This window comes from Patagioenas fasciata, chromosome 5, assembly GCF_037038585.1.
Source record: "Patagioenas fasciata isolate bPatFas1 chromosome 5, bPatFas1.hap1, whole genome shotgun sequence".
NCBI classification, from domain to species: Eukaryota; Metazoa; Chordata; class Aves; order Columbiformes; family Columbidae; genus Patagioenas; species Patagioenas fasciata.
This window is the reverse complement of record NC_092524.1, coordinates 59853122-59874354: the sequence shown is the minus strand read 5'-3', so window position 1 is coordinate 59874354 and position 21233 is coordinate 59853122. Positions and strand designations below refer to the sequence as shown.

The 21233-nt window shown below is 43.3% G+C and overlaps 1 protein-coding gene across 5 annotated transcripts in view; it reads right to left on the bottom strand.

The window, feature by feature from the left end:
• The window catches only part of TRAF3 (TNF receptor associated factor 3), a 67607-nt gene extending 53859 nt beyond the window's left edge, over positions 1-13748 (bottom strand). Inside the window, exons 1-3 of one of the 5 annotated variants that reach the window (XM_071809666.1) lie at positions 13476-13748; positions 13072-13209; positions 12347-12402 (exon numbers count right to left, since the gene is read on the bottom strand). The gene's annotated coding sequence lies outside the window, so the exon portion shown is untranslated. The remainder of the gene's footprint in view (positions 1-12346; positions 12403-13071; positions 13210-13475) is intronic. The other 4 variants (XM_065839433.2, XM_071809664.1, XM_071809662.1 and 1 more) reach the window with 4 other exon arrangements.
• Between the last annotated feature and the right edge of the window lie 7485 nt (positions 13749-21233).

Below are 21233 nucleotides of genomic sequence, written 5' to 3'. Positions count from 1 at the left end.
GCCAAAAAGGCCAACAGCATCCTGGTTTGTGTCAGGAACAGTGTAGCCAGCAGGACTAGGGAAGTGATTGTGCCACTGTACTCAGCACTACTGGTGAGGCCTCACTTTGAATCCTGTGTTCAGTTTTCACAGAATCACAGAATGTTAGGGATTGGAAGGGACCTTGAAAGATCATCCATTCCAATCCCCCCACTGGAACAGGAACACCCAGATGAGGTTACACAGGTATGTGTCCAGGTGGGTTTTGAATGTCTCCAGAGAAGGAGACTCCACAACCCCCCTGGGCAGCCTGTTCCAGTGTTCTGTCACCCTCACTGAGAAGAAGTTTCTTCTCATATTTAAGTGGAACCTCCTGTGCTCCAGTTTGTACTCACTGCCCCTTGTTCTATCATTGGTTGTTACCAAGAAGAGCCTGGCTCCATCCTCCTGACACTCACCCTTTATATGTTTGTAAACATTAATGAGGTCACCCCTCAGTCTCCTCCATGCTAAAGAGACCCAGCTCCCTCAGCCTTTCCTCATAAGGGAGATGCTCCACTCCCTTAATCATCTTTGGTGCCCTACGCTGGACTCTCTCCAGCAGTTCCCTGTCCTTCTTGAACTGAGGGGCCCAGAACTGGACACAATATTCCAGATGGGGTCTCACCAGGGCAGAGTAGAGGGGGAGGAGAACCTTTCTTGACCTACTAACCACCCCCCTGCTAATACACCCCAGGATGCCATTGGCTTTCTTGGCCACAAGGGCACAGTGCTGGTTCATGGTCATCCTGCTGTCCACCAGGACTCCCAGGTCCCTTTCCCTTATACTGCTCTCTAACAGGTTGTTCCCCAACTTATACTGGAACCTGGGGTTGTTCCTGCCCAGATGCAAGACTCTACCTCATCATAAGAAGGACACTGAAATACTGGAGAGAGTACAGAGGAGGGCAATGAAGCTGGTGAGGGACCTGGAGCACAAGTCTGATGAGGAGCAGCTGAGGGAACTGGGGCTGTTTAGCCTGGAGAACAGGAGGCTGAGGGGAGACCTTATTGCTGTCTACAACTACCCAAGTAACAAGTGACAGGACGAAAGCAAACAGCCTCAAGTTGCATCCGGGGAGGTTTAAACTGGATATTAGGAAAAAAAATTATCCACCGAAAGGGTTGTCAGGCATTGGAACAGGCTGCCCAGGGAAGTGGCTGAGTCACCATCCCTTTTAAAAAAGTGTAGATGTGATGTTTAGAGACATGGTTTAGTGGGACTTGGCAGGATTAGCAGTTGGACTCTATGATCTTAAAGGTCTTTTCCAACCTAAATGATTCTGTGATCATAGGGGCTCAGGGAGCATTAACAGGGAATAAGGCCATATTCAAATATGTATTATTAAAACACTCTCTAAATACTCTTGTTTCTACTTATTGTGTGTAATACTTGACAATAGGTTCTGATACCTTAGCGCTGGTGACTAACCACAGCCATTAAGATATTGGTACATCTTTATTTGGCCTTCTCACCTCTTCCTTAGAATTTACTACACTCGACTTTTACAGTTCACTTCACAACATAAAACAACATAAAGCTCCTGTTCACTAGTGGTTTAAACACTACCCAAGGTACAAAGTGAGTTCCAGCACACTGCAGCTCCACATCTACTCTAAGAGTGAGAGAAATACATTAGTTCATTTCAGCATTGGTAACAGCATCAAGACTGACACGTTGCATTTAGTCTTAACATCCAGTATTTCATCTAAGATAAAACAGGAGGCCGTAGGCCAAGTACATTTAAGCTCAATGACATCTTGAATTGGATTCAGTATTTGAAATTGAGAGAACAAGAGAAACTAAACCTGCATCCTGGGTTGCAAGAAAAATGTAGACCACATGAAAACTTAAAAGCAGTGAGGCACCCAATGCCACCGACCCCAGCAAGACCTGTTCACTTTGAACAAGAGTTCTGTTCTCCAGAATACCTACATGGGTTCCTGGTTTGGTATCCACTTGCACTAAATGGTTACTAAATGGCACTAAAATTGTTCTTCATTACTCAGTCCTTAAAGTCACTGTTGGAAAATTTTAAGTATGTTGGGAGCCAAAAAAGATGCCTAGCCAATATTACCCAAGATGACAACGGTTACTTGCATTTTCCTGCTCACTTTTGCAATCGTTTCTCCTCAGTTGCCTAGACCTTAAACCAGGACACAAAAAGAACTGTGATAAAATACTTCTGAGAAATTTCTAATGGCCCTTACCGTCCTGCTGTTATCTTGCAAATATTTATAAACAAAATATTTATCCTAATTTTTTTTTTTAAATAAATTGTATTACTCAGTTTCATAACACTCATACCACAGAAAACAAATCACAAGATCAAATACAAAAACTCTCTTGAACTGCATTTAACCTCAAATAGATGCAAAAGAGTTAACACTTGTGTAAGAAAGAATGGCACATCTTAAACACTGTCAACTTATTTCATACAGTTTCTTCTCAGATTTCAGATCATTAGCAATGCACAGATGTAGCCAAAGATGCTTGTTGTCATGTGTTGGTGGAAAAGAAAGTAAAATTAGTAATTCACACTTGTTCCCTAAAAAGCAAATAATTGTAGTGAATTCCACTTACCCTCTAACACATTTCTATGGTCTCTTAACCACACATTTTCTGAATTCCCACTATTGTCTTTATTTTGTTGTTCTTTATTTTACTGTTCTTCCTCCTTCACTTCCTAGAAATACTGAATTTTATCAGTCCAAGTAAATCTTTCACAAGCTGTTTCCTTCCATCTTCTTAATCAGCTCCTTCCTCTCTTGGTCAATATTGAATCAAGACAAGCATCCACATTTAATATCAAGAGCTTTCCTGCACGTCAATAAATGGTTACACAGAAGAGCATGTCCCATAATCCTTTCTGGAAAGATACCTGTGCAAATAAAATCCTTAATTTATGCCAAATCTTATGTTTGATTATTTGTTGATTTGGCATTTTTTTAAAACAGAAGTTTTACCAGCCATTTTTGGTGAGTCCACCACAGTACTGCTTTTAGACCTTTTTAGATGTCCCCCCATCACCTTCTTCACCTAAAAATAAACATACACATCCTTAATGCATTACAGTACATTGTCACTTCTTCCCTGACTGTCCTTACTATGCCCCCTCTGACCAACATTCATGTGGGACATGCTGTTGATACCATTTTGGCTGTAGGAACAATATCTATTTCTCAACCTGGAGTCTAAGCACAGCAACGTACAATGACAAATCCTGTTAATTGTCAAGTCTTAGCCTGTAAACACAAAGGCAGCATCCTAACCAGTTGGAAGTCAAGGTAGTATCTACTAATACAGCCCATGATACTACCACCCTTCTGTCTGTACACTACCCTATGCAATGTTAGAATCAAGACTTTCTATTTGAGGTGATCAAGCACGACTTACTTTGTGCTCGATTCACTTCCACCTTTGGTTTTAGCCTCACCAAGCAAGCCAATCACAAAACAGAGGAACAGCAAGTTCATATCTGATGTGAAGTTGTCTGGCTGGATGACACTATAACAGCTATCTTTTAATTGCCCCTTTAAGGTTTATTATTGGAAAGCTATAAGTTACTATGAGCAAACTGATAAAAACATTAATGGTCAAGATCTCTCACACCACAGCTTGCTCATTTCTCCAGTTATCACATAACTGATAACTTTTCCTATTTGAATTATTACAAAATGGATCATTAAGACCAGACAGAATGATCCCTCTGCATATTACTTGAACCTGCTAGATTTCGGGGAACTAACAGCACTTGCCAACCACACATTTCAACCCTGGCCAATGCTAGAAAGTCAACAAAGATTTTCGCAAACTTCTCCATTTTTTTTTTTTTTTAAAAAAAAAAAACCAAAAAATTACATGTGAAGAGCACTGGCTGCTGCACATGACTTTAACAGCAGTTAAACTCAGATCCAGCTGCTGGATCTGAAATTATTTAAACTTTCTAACACCAAGAAGTAGATTTTCACTAAGCTACTTCAAAAGAAAAAAGGGAAAAAAAAAAAATCTTAATTTCTTATGAATTATTTTGCCTCCTGCATTTCTTGCTCAGTGTTATTTAATGCTACTAAACTTTTTTTGCTAGCTGGTCATAATTACCTTGATTCTTTAAATCACACTAACACTACTTCTACCTGTAATGAGAAGAGGCCTGTGGCTTCATGGACCCAACCTGACTAACTTCTGTCATTCCTGAGCAACACCATTTCTAAAAGTGAAGGTTTTTTTCTACTTACAGGTCTGCGGTCTGGGAGAATTCAAAGACATCAGCAACCTTGTCTTGCTATCCTTGAAGAAGTCCTAACAGCGAGGATTATTTAACACACTTGCTAAGGCACAATTTTTGTTATTTAATATGTATCTCAACTCTACTGTAGTGAGTCAGATGTCCAATCATGGGTGTTCAGGAGTTTAACACCTCTGACCTACAGTATTTAAGATGGTACTCGGTGCCTCTGTGTGTAGGCATCATCTTTGTTCCCCAAAGTTCTTCTAAAATCACTAGTCAGCCAGAGCTCAGGCAAAGGAATATTACCATTAAGTGTTTCAGTTAAAACACTGCTCTTCAAAAATAAATGCTAGAGGACAGGGGTCAACAATAAGACAGGAATCCAAACACTAGATTAATGAGGGTGTTATTGCTGCAATAGTCATCCTACTTCATTTCTAGGTTTTATAAATCAAGTATTTCTTGACACTGAATTCCTTTAATACTGTAGTATCCCCATCTACTTGACAGCAGAGCATGAACGTAACACACAATTAACACTTAAACAGATGAGAGCTACAAGAGAGGCAGCTGTTAAAATCTAAATCACCCATGCAAAAAACATATGATTTATTTCTTCCATACCTCCTGCCCATGGAGACAGACTTTTTAGTATCTTATCTATTCATTTCAACCTGGAAAAAAAATAATCTGAGCTAGTATCTCTGCCTCTAAAAAGTATTTTAATAAAGAGAAGTCCTTTAAAAAAATAAAAAAAAATAAAACAGTCATAAAAACAGTTGTAGGCAGAAGCCTGCTTCCTTTTGGTATATAATAATTTCAATCCCAGCAGCACCATCTAATGGAGAGCTCACCAATTCTTCCTGTTCTTTAACACGACAAACATTTTATTTTGGACGTGTCAACAACTGATACTTTAACACATGGCCCATTTAATACTCTATAAAAAAACCTGATTAGCTACTTGAGAAGCCAAATCATTTCTCCATAGACAACATTCAGTCTTTTTTTCCCCACAAACATTACATTCAGATGCAAATTTATTAAGTACAACAGGATGTTTGTTTAACCAGGAGATTTTAGTTATAAATAAAAAAAAGTAATTGTGAAGCAGCAATGCCAGCTTAAAAACACAGTGACCTTAAGCATATTTAAACTTTCCTTCTGAAAGCAAACCAGAGATGTCAGTACCTCTAAAGTGTAAGGAACCATAGCAACAGAAGTCACTACCTACACCTGCTTGAGATGAAGTTAAGCATTCCAAGACATCTTCAGGTTGCACTTCTGCTGCAAAACATCATATGGGAGATAGGTAGCAAATTATCATAAGCACCAATAAAGCACGTAGCATGATGACTGTTGTCGTCTTCCACTGTTTATCTTGTTAACATTTTCTTACACAAACAAACATGACAGAACTTGCACACAAAAAGGATCTATAAGGAGTATTTTTTCCTCACTGCATTTTGTCCTCGTTGTTCCTTATATATATCACAACATTGCAAGTAAGGGTTCAACTACTTTGAACTTTTCCAATTATCTCAGCATATGGACACTATAGTTCTGGAATAGCTGCTTTTTTATGTATAGCTCACAGGACTTTCAGTCTGTTCAACCTATCTCATCTCAGAACAGCCAACTAATACATTGAGAAGTCATATTTTAAAAAGTATTAGTAAAAAAAATCTGCAAAATTACAGCATCATATTTTGACTATATGTATTAACAGCTCTATTTACACAAACAGGACAATCCCAAGCTTCTTCCTTATTTATTTTGAGAGAATCTCCTCAGCAAAAATATACAGAATGCAGTGGGCAGATACTTATTTGCTTGTCATAATTTTTTTTTAAAAAAAAGACAAACAACAACAAGAAAAAAAACACCACACCCCACACAACCAACAGAGTAAATCCCCCAAAACTCCCTCAAAAATCTTACCGGCTATAATACCGAAAGTTGCATGTCTAAATAATCCTTTTCAAAATGAAAGTGAAGTTTTCAGGAATTTGTAAGAAGGAAAGAGGAATAAGAGAAATTTATGGTCCCAGATACTGAAAAATAGCTTACAAAGTTAACATACAAATAACAATAAACTTGTCTTATCTCCCTAGGGATTGCCAAGAGCATTCTTCTGCACGTGCTCAAAAAAGCCAAAATACCTTGCTGTAACACAGATACAAAAAAAAACCCTGCCAAACAGCATAAGCAGCACAACAGCAATATCCTCCAGCTGAACTACAACATAGGATCCATTGGTATTTCCATTATATATCGACACCATGGGTGAGTAGTAAGACGTTCGCTAATCCAAAAAATTGAATGCTCAGAGTCTGTACAAATAAATGTGTTTAAACTCCTGATGGAAAACAGAAGGAGCAGATACTGCTGACTTCAGGTGATACTATGCATTATTAACTTCAAATGAAGTTAGCCTGAATCCTTTATTTTTTCCCCACCAAAAACGCTAAGTTTTAGAAGGCAATGAAAGCCCTACTGCATCAAAAGGTTCCAAAACTGCTAGAGATGTGCATATGCAAATTAGCAGCCTTCATTTATTTAGGTATCCAACTTCCTCCTACTCAAACCATCAGCCAAATGGTAGCATTTTTAGAGCAAGTCATTTTACAACTACAAGCGCTTTACCTTTGGCACCTATTGAATGTAGAACTGGTATCCTAATCAGGTTCAACCACAACAGTCATAGCAATAAAAACATTCCCAGGCAAAAGCACAATGCTCCTCTCTCAAGGATGTTGTGCTGAACAGGAAAGGCGACAGTGAAAAGGAAGAAATAAGAAAGCAAGGGTAGATATAAGATGCGTACTTCAGACAATAGTAGGGTACATTGTGGACCATCTTTAGTGGCCTGGAAGAGGAGAGCCTGTTAATTCGCCTGGAGTGGGAGGTGGAGTGAGAGGAAATCAAAGCACCAGATAGCTACAAAGAGGTCAAAGAAAAGCGGATTTGCAGGAAAAAAAATATTAGACAGAAGTGTGAAAGTAAGTACAAGCCTGGAAACAAGCATTTCAAGAGAAAAGTGATCTAAATGCAAGCAAAGGGGAAAATGCAGTCACTTCGCTCAAGTGCAAGGATGAAATCACCTTGCAATAAAAGTCATGCCTTAACAACTCTAAAATGACAAGAGATCTGATTGAAAGCAGCTCAAAACAAGTCACTTCTAAGAATCAGAGGAACCAGCTTCAGAAATTAAGAGCATTTATACTGTTCAGTCAAACAACTTAAGATGGAAGAGAAGCACAGCATGGACAACAGCATTGCATTAGTAGATGAAGAACATAAAATGCCAAAAGAGGAGTCACTTGGGATGGCTTAAAGGAGATTAAAACAAGTTCAATGAAAATTGTAAGGTTATACTTCCTATGCAAATTCAAGACTTAATGCCTGCGAGTCATTAAGTTAGAAGCCACAACGCTTAAGATAACCTACTCTCAGAAGGTTCCTCTCTGGAAAGACAGAGAGAAGCTGTAGTCAAACTGGTACAGTAGACATCTCCACTAAAAAAGCCTCTAATCATTGTTCTAATTACCTCCCTCTATCAAGTACATGGACAAGCTTACAAAACAAAATTTGCCAAAATTTGGTTTATGAGCTGGGCTTAGAAAGTTATTTTAGGCACATTTATTTTGTGAGTAAGCTGGTTCCATAGAATATGGAAAACTTGTTTACTTTTTTAGAATGTCTAAAGCAAAAAGTTGGGAACAAGCACCAGAACAGGTACCGCTGACAAATTCTGCCACGTATGCTCAGCTTCCCATAGCCCTGCATGTTTGCTGTATGCAACAATGGAAGAGTGTGAAACAAACACAGCTTCCTGTCCCACGATGCTGACGGTGCAGAACGGTGCAGCCCTGCAGAGGACACACAACAGGATGCCTCTACACAGCACTTGCAATTCATTTCATTTATTGACAGACGACAATTGTACTGCCCTGCTGGATCTCAGCACTTCATCCTTTTTGAGGTCCTCAGATAGTAGGAAAGTGCCACTATTCTCATTTTACAGGCCAGGAAAAGCATCACCACAGAGCCAGAAACCAGAGACACATAAGCCACCAGCTGCATCAAAGTTATTCTCAGAACTCCCAGTCAGCTACCACCTAACCCAAGAGGAAGCCAAGGATCAGAATCTTTTTCTTCCCCAGCATCTTAAAGACATCTTCCATGTTTAAGGAAATGTCTGTCTTGACAACGCTGATCACCTCTCCAAGCATCTCAACATCAAGTTTAACCACACCAGAAAACAATAAACAAAACAGCAGTGGAAGAAGCATCAGCAGACTGTCTCTCCTCATCCCAGTAATTGTCCCAACCACTTGACTGAGACATCATGCTTCCTCTTGCTCTGGTTCTTAGACACACTGGGTTTTGATTATTCCTGGCATAGCAGAAGAGTTTCAAGAGGAGGAAGTGACACCACTCTTGACTGGCCTGTGGCTCGCTGATGAGAATACTCCCCAGGGAAGTGAGAAATTTGGACTGGAATCCCCCTTCTGCCCCGGGGACTTGGGCACAATGTCACATCACTCAGCACTGCAACATCAAAGCCCCTTGTCCGTTTGGCCCTAATGGAATGACTTACAGTACATACAGCTACAGGAACAACAAAAGAGAAATGCGGCCTCCAGGTCTCCTAGATTTTACGCAGGCATCTTCAACAGACCATCTTCTCTTTCTTGATAGACGTCAAAGCTTGCGGGAATGAATCGGCAGCCAGGAAGGCACTTCTTATCTTACAATAGCATCTGCAACATGCTTTTCAAGTCAGACCAAATCAAAATAACTCTTTTTGCTAGACACTCAAGAAAGCTGTAAAGACTTGTGGCATTTCAAGCTTGTCTCGAGTATGCATTTCTTACTTTATTTACAAAAGTATGTTTTTCATGTTAATGCAGAAACCACAAAGTCAGACAAAAGTTCCATATTACTCCAAATGTTAATTATTTCTAATTATAAGCTTTCATATAGTCATCATCAAAGTACATAAAATAGAAGTTTCATTACTTCTTTCACTAATGTTTTAGACTTAAGCTTTTGCTACGCATACTGTATGTGAAAGGACATGTTCACTTCAGAGCATTTAAGCTATACTTCAGAATTATTAGCAATTTTTAGCATTTTAAGTAATCTACAGAATGTTTCCTCTACACATCAGAGACCTCTATTTCATAAATGATCATTTAATGACCCTATGTAAAATAGTGCTGGAATTTAAAGTATTCCTGATAGGCCCACTGAAGTTCTAATATCTGCAATTTGTAAAAATTCAAAGTACACAACAGCCAAATTTTCAGTAGGAGGGAGCCATGAATGGAGGCCATCATGTAACTCCTGTACTGAACTTCTGCATCCACAAACACACAGGGATTTCGCTTGCCATGCTGCTCTTGTCTAGATAAACTGCAGAACATGGAATTCTACTAAAAATCCCATTTTACACATGCAGAGCAAAGCAGCAGGGAAGAACAACAGCATGGAAATCAAAGGCTTAACATGTTTTGGGGGGTGGAGAGGATTAGTGACCTACAGTTGTGGTATATAATTTTAGAGACACCTTGTTAACCTAGTTACAAAGTCAACAGTCAGTAGCAATTGAAATCACAGTGGCAACAATATTTTGCTCTCAGTGCTCCAGTAGAAAAGATCTCCAAGAAGAAAAGCACCCTAAAAGACAACGTAAATGTACATATACACACACATAACGATTCCCAATAACATTTTGCCTTATTTTCTCCGTAAGTTCTAAGATCTTCTACTGTATACTTTCCTTACTCATTTTCTAGGGGTTTTTTTCTTCATTTCCTCTTCTCTTATTTGCCACTAGCACCGAAGAAGAGATCACCTCTTCCTACTTTGCAGACACCTAATGATCTTTCATTGCAAGTTGCCCCCATTTACTCCCAATTCTCTAGTTCTTTCTCCTTCTAGCTTAAAAAAGGGTACATAAAATTGAAATGTGTTTATGATTTGTCAAAAACGTATACTGACTTTAAACTATCCATTTATGAAGGTATGGGTTTGCAGCAACCTTTGCCAGCTCTTCAATGCCGTAGATTCTAGCTCACCACAGGTTAAAACGTATAAGATAAATCTGAGAGTGACTAGAGCATTATCTCTTGTGCTACAATCACACCCTTATTCTGTTACACAAAAATATACAATTCTCCCTCCTTTGGCTTCTATACCCTTACCACATCACGAAATCTCCAATTTCACCATCTCCCACCACTTCTGGTGTTCCTGAGCCATACGCCAAAAATGCCAGGAGGTTTCAAATACAAGCATCATATTCAGAAAGTACCCGCCCACAGGCAAAAAAAAAGTCTTGGCAATTCTTTAAAGGAACTGTACACAAGAGCACAGACATCTGAAACCAATGTGTAATGAGTAGTCTTCAGACATCATAAGATTCAGCACCTTCAATTAAGAAACACTATTATAATTACAAAAACTAATGAAATCCAGTTATTGCATCATCTAAGATACCAGAGATCAAAACATGTTATTCTTGCAATATCTATTCATACAAAGCCAGTTTAGGATACTGGAGCTGATTCAAGTCATTTCTATTTTTAAACTGCTTTTTCATCTGCAAAAGAATTATGATCATCTACTTATCAATGCACTTATGTTCCAGTGCTTTAACAACAAAAGTTAAAAATTAAGATTTCTGGCTTTTCTTTTTTTCAGCATTGCCTTATCTACAATACAACAGCTGAACTTCAGTATTGAAAAAACATGTTCCTCTTCTCTCACTGAAACTTTGCATTATGGACAAGAACAATGTAAAGATCTAAAATATCATATCTTCATATAATTTAGAAGACAAACTGTAGCAGCACGGACTAGTACGACTTCATAAAGCATTTCTGCCACTAACGGTAACTACTGCCATCTTACACAGTTTTCAAATGTACCAACATTAAATATGCTTATACAATGGTCAAATTCTCTGAATCCATACTAGAACAGCTTCTAAAAACTGGTATCATCAAATTCAATTGCAGAAGGAGTTCAGGAAAGCCTAAAGACTGAGTCATTTAGCATCCTCTTTTGACTAGAATTAATTTGCTTTGCTACTGAATGCACTTCACCTTCTATGTCCAGCTATTATTGGAAGCTTCTCATCAAGTCATATTTCAGTAAAACACCTACCATTTTCATGTTGGAAGAAAGCAACTTTTATAACCTCATAGTGGTGCCTGTTTGCAGTGCTCAAACTCATGATACATCAATGTTTCTGTTCTCAAGCTTTGTGACAAGGGGTTTCCCAGTCCAGCCTTAAAAAAACCTCTGATTCCATCCAAATGTTCAAGTATTTCCCATCTTAAAACAAAAACCCTGTCCCTAATAACAACAATAAATAACAATAAACAACATTTACATCTACACTAATCCATACACAATGTATGGATTACCATTTATAGACACTTTTAGCCAAATGGCTCATGGTAAAGGACACCACACAGTGTATGTTATGATCTGTTTAGTTACAACTCTAACAATCAGTGTAGCCTTTAAATCCAGGCTTTGACACAAGTTGGTAGCTATTTCAAATAAGTATTTTCACTAACTATTTCAAATTATACTATTTCATTTGTCTCAGCTAAATATTTTTTAATATGCCTTCACACATGCATTCATAGACTGTGTTTAGTGTAAGTTCAGATTAGCGCACAATAACACTACACGCATTCTACAGGACAAACCTGCAAGGAAAACACATAGTCCTACCAAAGAAAAAAAAACGCACAAATTACAATCTACAAGACTTGGTTAGATCTCAACAAGCTAGAGAAGTCGCTGACCCAAGGAGACAGCAAATTTCAAATTGTATCACTGGAACTTCCCACATTTTACTACTACAGAAACAGAAAAAGATGAAAAAAATCCTAACGCGCGGCAAAGATCCAGACAGAGGTGCACATACAGTCTTTCACGTCACACACAAGCTCAGATCGGCAAAACATGAGATTACACCTCTTAGCATTAATACCATTTCTCTTGTTTTTCCATAGATAATTCAGATCTTAGACACTTGAAGATACAAATAAATCAAGACATAAATGCCTTACCTTCCTATTTTACAAGCCACTGCAGTTCTCAGATTATGAGTCAGTCATAGGTTCATCTGCAGAGGAATGACTCAGTATAAACTTTTAAACACTCGTTATTTTTTCTAACCTACAACACAGTAATTAATTTAATATATCAAAACCCGGCGCTGGAAAACGCTGTACCAAATGAATGGCGTGAAAACAAAGCACTTTTCTTTCCGCTCACGCCAGGCAGACAGGCTTATAGCGCAGGGCCGTTGGAGGCGGACAGACTTTATAAAAATATAACTCCTTCCGCACCGATCCGGGCCAGCTCCGAGCCAGCAGCAGAGGATTTTCCCCACCGCGAGGTGCCCATGGCACGGCAGCCGAGCGGCCGCCGGCGCAGGCAGCGGCGGCGCCGCCGCAGAGGGCAGCTCGGGAGGGGCAGGGCTGCGGGGGGCCCGGCGCTCGGCGGTCAGGCGCGGCTGCTGCCGGCAGTGCCCCTTTAAAGGCCGTCGGCCCGCCCCCAGCACTGCATATGGAGGGAGCCAGGAGCGGAGCGAGGCTTCTGCATTCAAACGACACATCAAAACGCCGCAAGCGCCGCCGCGCCGCCCGCTTGCCGCACGGCTCCGCTCCGGCCTGCCGGCTCGCCTGGCCTCTCCGTCCCTCCCCGACACAGGCACACACACACCGCGGGGTGGAGAGGACAGGGGGGAGGGAAGAGGGGAGGCAGAAATAAGTAAGTGAAGAGGGGGCACCTGCAGAGCCCTGGAGTGCGAGTGCGTCCGGGCAGGCAGAGTCCACGCCGCCCCCGCCGGAGGCTGATCTATCCCCGGGCACCAGCCGCTGCCAAGGTCCCGGCAACAGGCTGCGAGTGAAGCGCTCTCGGCCCCTGCCTGGTAGCAGATGCCAGGTATCAGCGCCCCGCCGCCGCCTGGCCGCCCGCTGGCTCCGCCGGAGCACCCCCCCCGGCTCTCGCCGCCCGCCCGGCCCCGTCCCTCTGCCCAGAGAGCCCAAGTGCGGGCAGGCGAGCCCGGTCGGTGCTGGAACTCTGGGCAGGAGCCGCCGCCACAGCGGCGGTGAAGCGCCCGCGCCCCCCCAACCACCTTCGCCGCCGCACCTCATCCCTCCCCAGGGCGCGCCGAGCCCCACGGCGCCCTACCTGCGAGCGTGTGAGAGGAGCGGGGCGGCGGGCGGCAGCTGGAGCCCGGCGAAGACGACCGCCAGCCCGACGGAAAGTCCCTGCCGCTCAGCGCCGTCTCCCCCCGCCCCGCACTTCCTCTCCCGCCCGCTCAGGCTGGAAATCCCCGGCGAAGCCCGCTGCTCTCCCGGCTCCTCCTCACACACTGAGGGGCGGGCCCGGCCCAGCCGCTCAGCGCGCAGGCGGCAGCGGGGGGCCGGGCCTGCCCTGCCCGCCTGTCCCGGCTGCACCTGATGCCGCCGTTACCCCCCCACACCTTCGGGCACAACTCGAGGAGAAGGGGCCCCACGTTCTCCGCCCGGCAGACGGACCCCCGTCCCGCCCCGTGCTTGCCGGCCCTCCGCCAGCGGCGAAGGGAGAGCGGGGTGGGCTGTGGGGAGACGGAGCGTCCCGCTCTGGGCGGGTTTTGGCGCTGGGGGAGCCGTGCCGGGGCTCGCCTCGCCGCTGCGGGGGCTCGGCCTGAGGGCGGGTGTTGCTGCACCGGGCCGGCCGTTGGGGCACCGAGAGAAGGGCTCCGGGGATGGCAGCGGGACGCGGGGCGCCGGGAGAGAAGGATCGGCGCGGCGAAGAGCCGCCTGCTTCCCCTCTCCGCCCCCAGGGACGTGCGAGCAACCCCGCACAACGGGTCGCGTTGAACACAATAGCCTTTATTCAAAATAAAAAAAAATGTCACTAGGAAAAAAGGGGAGGAGGGGAGAGGGAGAAGAGTCTGGAAAAGATCAGAAAAGAGCAGCAAGCCAGGGCCGTTCGCCCCCCGCAGAGGCCGATCGCTTCAGGCGGGCTCGGGCCGGCTGCAGGCGGGGAGCAGCCAACCGTAGGTGGCAACCCCGAGTCACCGGCCGATGGAGCTGGGGGTGTGTTCCCTTTCCTGAAGGTGCGAGAGGGACCCGTCCTCCCCCGTCAGGCGGCTCTCCCGGCAGCGGGGGTAGGATGACGACGCTGGCATCCGATAGAACTTGTCGCTCTGAGCGGCCAGGTTGAACGAATGCCTGCGTCGGGCTCCGGTTGTATCGCGGCACGTCCCGATAAGGGCAGATGCCCGGCCGGCACCGCTGTGCGGTTTGCCGTCTCCCCGCGGACCCACCGGGCTGCCGGGAGGGGAGGGGGAGAGGCGGCTCTGGCGCAGAAGCGGCGCGGGGGGCTCAGCCGGAGCCGCGGGGGGGGCTCAGCCGGAGCCGCGGGGGGGGCTCAGCCGGAGCCAAGGGAGCTCAGCCGGAGCCGGGGGGAGCTCAGCCGGGGCCAAGAGGGTTCAGCCGCAGCCCGGGGGTCCCAGCCGGCGGCAGCAGGGGCCAGGGTCTGTGGGAGGTATTGCCGCACTGGGGGCTTCGAAGCTCCGGATGCAGCGGTGGGGCTGGTAGGTCAGGAAGCCGGGAGAGCCGGAGCTGTGAGGAATGTGCGGAGCTGAACACGGAGAAATGTGTGGTGTTTGGCTAATTTCAGTGGGATGAGGTCACCGTCCTTTTTGGACGTTGTTTATCGAGGGATCACTAGGGAGGAACAGTTGGATGCGTGATCCTGAACGGACAAGCTTTGCGTCATAGTGGCCGCTTACAGCATCTCCGCACGTCCCGACCCTCTTCGGTCCTCATCCCCCGGATCTCTGTAACGCCCACACCAACCTGCCCTGCAAACCCGAAGGTCTCTAGCTCGGGCTGTGTCCTCACCAGCCCCTAAAATACGAAGCTTGGCTCGCACTGCTAATTCCCTCCTTGTGTGCTGTTTTTTTCCTCATCACACTTCTCTGCTTTCTCTCTCCCCACCTCTCTGTCTCTCCCGCCTTTTGCTGCTGTCCCCAGTAAGAGGCTGGCTTAGCTGTCAAGACAACTGCGCCTTTTGAGATGATGCCTTGAACCTGCGATCAGAAAGACAATCTAAGACGGATGTCTTAAATGTTCCCATCGCTTGTTCAAGATTGCTTAGCTCTGGACCAGCTGATAGGACTGTGCACCCAGCCTGGATTTCTCCAGCAGCAGCACTGCAAACAAGTTTCCATCAGAGACAAACCTGCAATTTCCTTCTTTGCCACTCTTTTAACATCCTCTTGTTTTGCCTTTAAAGAAAAAAGGAGAGAAAAAAAAAAAAGAAAAGGAAGGAAAATCATAGTAGGTTTCCAGTGTCTGTAGCTCTAGCAGCTGTACTAATGTATTATTCGCCCAAAAGAGAAAACAAATTCTTATACCTTCTAAAAGATGTCAGAAGCTTTTCCACATTTAAAAATATCTGTAGCCAAAGGGATAAAGCATTAATCTAATGCAATATCTGCTGTTTCAAGCGATTTGGTGGTTTTTTTCTTTTTCCATATCATGACTACAAGATTTCAAAGATTTCTGATACAATTATTACAGCAAGATATGTCTCTAAAGTCTTGTCTTTAACTGTTTTTGGAATTTCATGGTATAAGCAATGTGCTTTCACTGAGCCCTGGAACCTCATGTCTCAATGCTGGTGTTACATGCTGCACACCTCTGCTTAGCAGTGGTGTTCAGAATGTAGTTGTTGCAGGGGTAACTACTTAGAATGACAGAAATAATGGCAAAGACCATGGAGTTACTGTATATTCTAGTAAAGTGGTTTGAAGAAAAAAAATAATAGGGCATTACATTGCAAAATTACACAAGAACAAATAATTTTTTTAAAAATCCACCAAGAGAAAGGGGGTAATCCATTACAAACTTGGATAGGGATGCTCACCTCTAGAAGCTATGGGGAAGACATAGAAGAGCAAATATCATGTAATTATGGGAAATGATAATTTCTCAGATACAGATTGGAAAATAGCACTGGGAGATGATAGGGCTTAAATGTTCTCAAGTGTCATAGAAACTCCATTTCTGAAGCAAACAGGGACTGAGTCCACGAAAGAAGATGTTTTGAGCCTAGGATTAATAAGCAGCAAGGACCTTATGTTGAAACTAGTCTTAGACTGAGTGATCCCAGACTAATCCAATTTACATTAAAGTGCAAGAGGAACAAATGTAGGTCTTTGTCCAAGGCTTGTGATAGCAGAACAGCAAACTTAGAGAAACAGAGGAAATTCGTGAGGTTGACAGGACAGAGGAAGCCAAAGATAATTTTTAGCCAAAACTATTGAAAGGAGCTGGGAAAGGAAATTACAGCTGCTAAAGCAAAGATTTGTCCAAGGTTAGAAGTGGTACCCCATGTCTGGAACACTGTAGTGGAAGAAGAAATGTGGTGATGCTGGTGGCCTTAGGCCTACTTGTCTGACCTACAACATGGGTGAATTCCTCCACGACAAAATGGCTGAGAGCTGCCAGAGGGAATAGCTGTGGAAAAGGCTTATGCGAGCGTATAATGCACGAAGCAGGGTATTTTCAGTAGAGAGAGGGAAGTATTAAAATGGCTTTACACAGCACAGCTCAGGACCCTCGTTTGGAAAATTATGTCCAGTTCTGGTGACTTGTGATTAGAAAAGATTGACTCAGGTCACCACAGGTGCAGAAGAAGAATACTGGGGTAGCGGGACAGCCGAGATCCCCTTGAACAGGAGCTGCAAGTGAGCAAGCATGGCTTCCTTAGCTACCCAAAGCAAGCTGAAACCGTGTGATGATTCCCTGTAAATACATTCAAACAGTAAGTATCAAGTAAGGAGAGCTATTCAAATTACAGAATTATACTCGCACAAGGATATATGGTTGTAAGTTGGTCATCAGGACACGGACTGGAAAGCATTCTAACCATTCCAGGAGCAAACAATACTCTAAGCACAAGCACCTGAATGATCTTAAATCATGGCATGATACTGCAGTTTGTCCAAGGGGGATTTGAAGGGGACTGAGCTGCTGACCTTTGGCGTTGTACTTCGACCATTCCCAAGCTTCACAGGTTCTTCTGGTCCTCCACCGCACCTGAATTTGGCTGCTGAAGGTTTTTTCAACTGCCTCTGAAGCACTGGAAATTAGTCAGAGACAGGATGTAGAAGGGACACCGGTGACATTAAATTGTCAGGTGGTTTGTGGTACATCTTTTTCACAGGCGTACGGTTGAATTGATTGCCAGATTTGGGTCACAACGAAACCTTTTACCTCAGGTGAGCCTGGCAAAGGCCTGATTTGCCTTCCCCCTACCCCCCGCCACTTTCTCAGAATCTTCTAGGAGATTTATTTGGTAAATACTTGTTGCAGGGGTACTGGTTATAGTCTTCTGTGATACTGTGCTTGAGATGTTTGGTCTTTTACTGAAGCTCTTAAGCTTATTACCTGATACTGAAAGGCGTTTTGTGGCCTTCGATGAGTGAGGGCTGCAGGAAAGGTGTTCTGTGAGACCTCCTACACAAAACAGCCATTGTGTAGTTGTAGAGAGGGATCATTTACAGTCCTCTCTCCCCAAAAGCAGCATCAACAGGTTATTTTTAATGCTGGAAGTAAACCTGAGAGGGGGAGAGAGAGAGAGGGCAGCAAACCATTGTTTCTTGTGTAAATTGACTTACTGCAATTAACAGTCATTCAGCTGAACGCTTGTAATTAGTAATCATACAGTATGTCTGCATTAGCCCTACTGTTTCAGATGCAGTCTGGCCTTTGTTCTGTACATAATGCTAACTTTAAGTGCTGTGATTCCTGTGCATCAGGGGTGCCCTCTCTACACTTTCTGCAGAAGGTGGTTATGTCATGTTTCTAATCGATACCTATTGTGTATTTGAGCAAGACTTAGTAGGAACCATTTTCTGCATTTCTGACACCGAGGAAGCTTCTTGACTTGCAGTTTCCTCATCCTATGCTTTGAATTGAAGATGCTTATTAAGAGAACAATAAAAATCATTACATTTATTTTGCTTTTTATTGCTGAAGCACAGCCCAAGAGGACCTGGATTGTGGAAATACACATTCATTTACTGCATCCTATACATGAGATAAAGATTCCCTGGGGTTTATTTCATCTACTACTAAGCAATAATGTCTGATGTGACAGACCACTTCCTTAAGGGAAAAAAAATCCCCCTGCCCAAGCAGTGATTTTCTATTTGGAATTCCTAGAAAGTGATGGCTTTCTAAATGACATGTATTTGAAGTGAAACATTCCCCACCTCTTTCAGAAGTTAGTTATACACGGTTTCATGAGTATGCTATGTGACATTTTTCCTTTTATTCAAACCAATTGTAATTCCCAAGTCAGCTTATAGATCCTGCTTCACAATTGACAAGAAATACTAATATGCCATGTCGCAACTGTGTCTCAGTAATCTTAGGTCCTTCTTACTCTCTTGTTGAGACTATTAAAAATATATTGAGGTCCCCAGGCTCCCCTCCCATCAAGACTGCCATTGTGCCCATGCCAAAGTGACTTTGGAGTCAAATGAAATTTTTGAGTGCATGTCAGTGGATTTCCAAAGAGGCCCATAAAGTGGTTCACATGAACTCTTAAGCTGTACCTGGAGAAAGAGAAAAGATACAGTTCCACAGCAGGGAATTATTAGAGCACAGCAATGCTTCAGCTGTACGTCTGTCTCTCAGCATGGCTCCAAAATCAGAGCTGTGATGGGAAGAGTGCAGACTCAGCAAGACCAGCTCTCCACCATATGGAGATTCCCCTGTGACAGCTGAGTCTGAATATAACCAGTAAAAGCATCTTAAAGGCTGCTTTGTGCTTTTTGAGTGGCATAAAGCAGCTTTATCACAAATGAGGATTTGGTCCAAAAGTTTTCCCCAGACATAGAACATCAGTTATTATACTAGTTTGTAACTAACAACCACAAGGATTCTGTTGAACACCTGGGTTGACATGAATATATATAACAGATGTATTGATTTATCCAGATGCCCTCATTTTCTGGATAATACCTCTATCTCTGAAAATATCCTTAGGATCTTTTCTCTATCAAGAATCTCAGAATCCAATCATATCAGAGGAAAATCCTCACCTAGTTTTGGCAGAAAGACCAGATAAGTGTACTTTCAATGCTGAAAATTGTTCATTATTGTAGAAATTGTTATTGGCTCTTTGCAGTAATCGATAGTAGCTGTTTCTTCAGGGTGGTGCAACTATTTTTGCTTTCCCCTTTTCTGCATGTCGTCATGGGCACACAAACCAACCTGTGAGATCAGGCTTAGGAACAATTTGAGGTGACTGGGAAGTGGTCGTCGAGTCTCATCGCTTTCCTGGCTTCCAGCTTGTCTGTGTGCCTTGCTTCCAGTATCACCAGAGTAGCAGAACAGATTTATTTTCAGTTGTGCCAGCTGTGAGGCTTTTTTCCCTCCCTTTTATTGACGCTGCTCTACCAGGTTCTAAAGGGAGATTTCAGAGGATTCTTTAAGGTTCTTCGAGCCTCTGGGTGTTTTTTGTTATAAGTAAACTGCCTGCAAAAGATGCATTTCTGAACTCTGAAGAACTCTGTCCTGACTTCACAGGCAGCTTGACCCAGGCAGACCTTCCAAGGAGATCACCGTGAGATGGAACCTCTGTGTTTGCTACACAGTAATGGCAGCAGATTCCTGGAGACAATCCAGTCAGGAGCAATCATCGTCTAAAGAACACTTGTTCTAGAAGCCTAGAGGAAAACAACACTGCTCTTGTCAACACTGTTCCCTTGGGAGCTATAGCTGACACAGCTACCCCCGATTCCCTTTGTTAAATCCCGTGGATTTTGCCATGTGTGTATGACAGAGATACTATTGTCCTACTGAGGGATGTTCCACTCCAGATCCAGTTCTGACAGCCACGGCTTTGTGACTTGCTTCGTGGCATTAACAATTCCTTGCCGGCCTCTGTCTAACATATATCCAGCCCTCTAGTGGATCCACAAGTGTTGGATCCAAGACGTATGCACACCTCTGTGAAGGTATAATATGCTTGTGTCTCTCTGGCTTTTACTAGAGAGCTTGTATTCCTTGTTGGTTTGCCTCTTGTTATTCAACGTTTTTTCCTGTTATTCTTGGCAATTTTCTCACCTTATATAGTAAATGGAAATTCAGATTTACAGTTTTCCAGGCACGATTCATTCTGCCTCATGATAATATGCATAAAAATGTGGTAACTCTAGAGAAAAAATAATTAGCCAGCTGTTTGTCTGAAGATATCTCTCAGCTGGATTCTACTTATCCACTTCAGAGTTAGGAGAGGAAAGAAGATCAGCACATTCACTGACATATTTAGGATAATTCCACTTTCACCTATAATTTTCATCACAGGGTTTGGGAGATCTCTGCCCTCTGCATATGAAGAAAATGACAAAAAGTGCTCCAAGTGGTATCAGAGTGATAATGGCTGTTTCGGGATGCAAACAACTGTCTTAGCAATCCTCATATATTGCATAGGTGAGACTCAAGAACAAGTATCTAATTTAAATTTATCTCTAGGGAAGCACGATTCTATTCAAATATTTTCCTTGCTGAGTTTCAGTACTCTCAGTATCGAATATGTTCACTTTTCAACTAGAAAAATGTAAAATATAAATGCTCTCAGGACAACTTCAGCCTAGACCCTAAGAATCAAGCTTCCTTTCTTCTCCCGTCTCACCAGTTATGATGAATGTTCTGCAAGCCACATTACATCTTAATCAGCATTTGCATAATCTTTACTATCTCTATGATTACAGTATGAGGGGGTTATATATAAGCTAGACAGTAATTAAAGAGAGCTAGAAAGAACACAGCTATGATGATTAGCATAAAGGAGTAATGACTCAAGAGCACATAGACTGGGGAGAAAAGCCGAGAAGGAAAAAGGCGAGTTGGCTGTCCAGGATAAGGTTTCCAATGAACC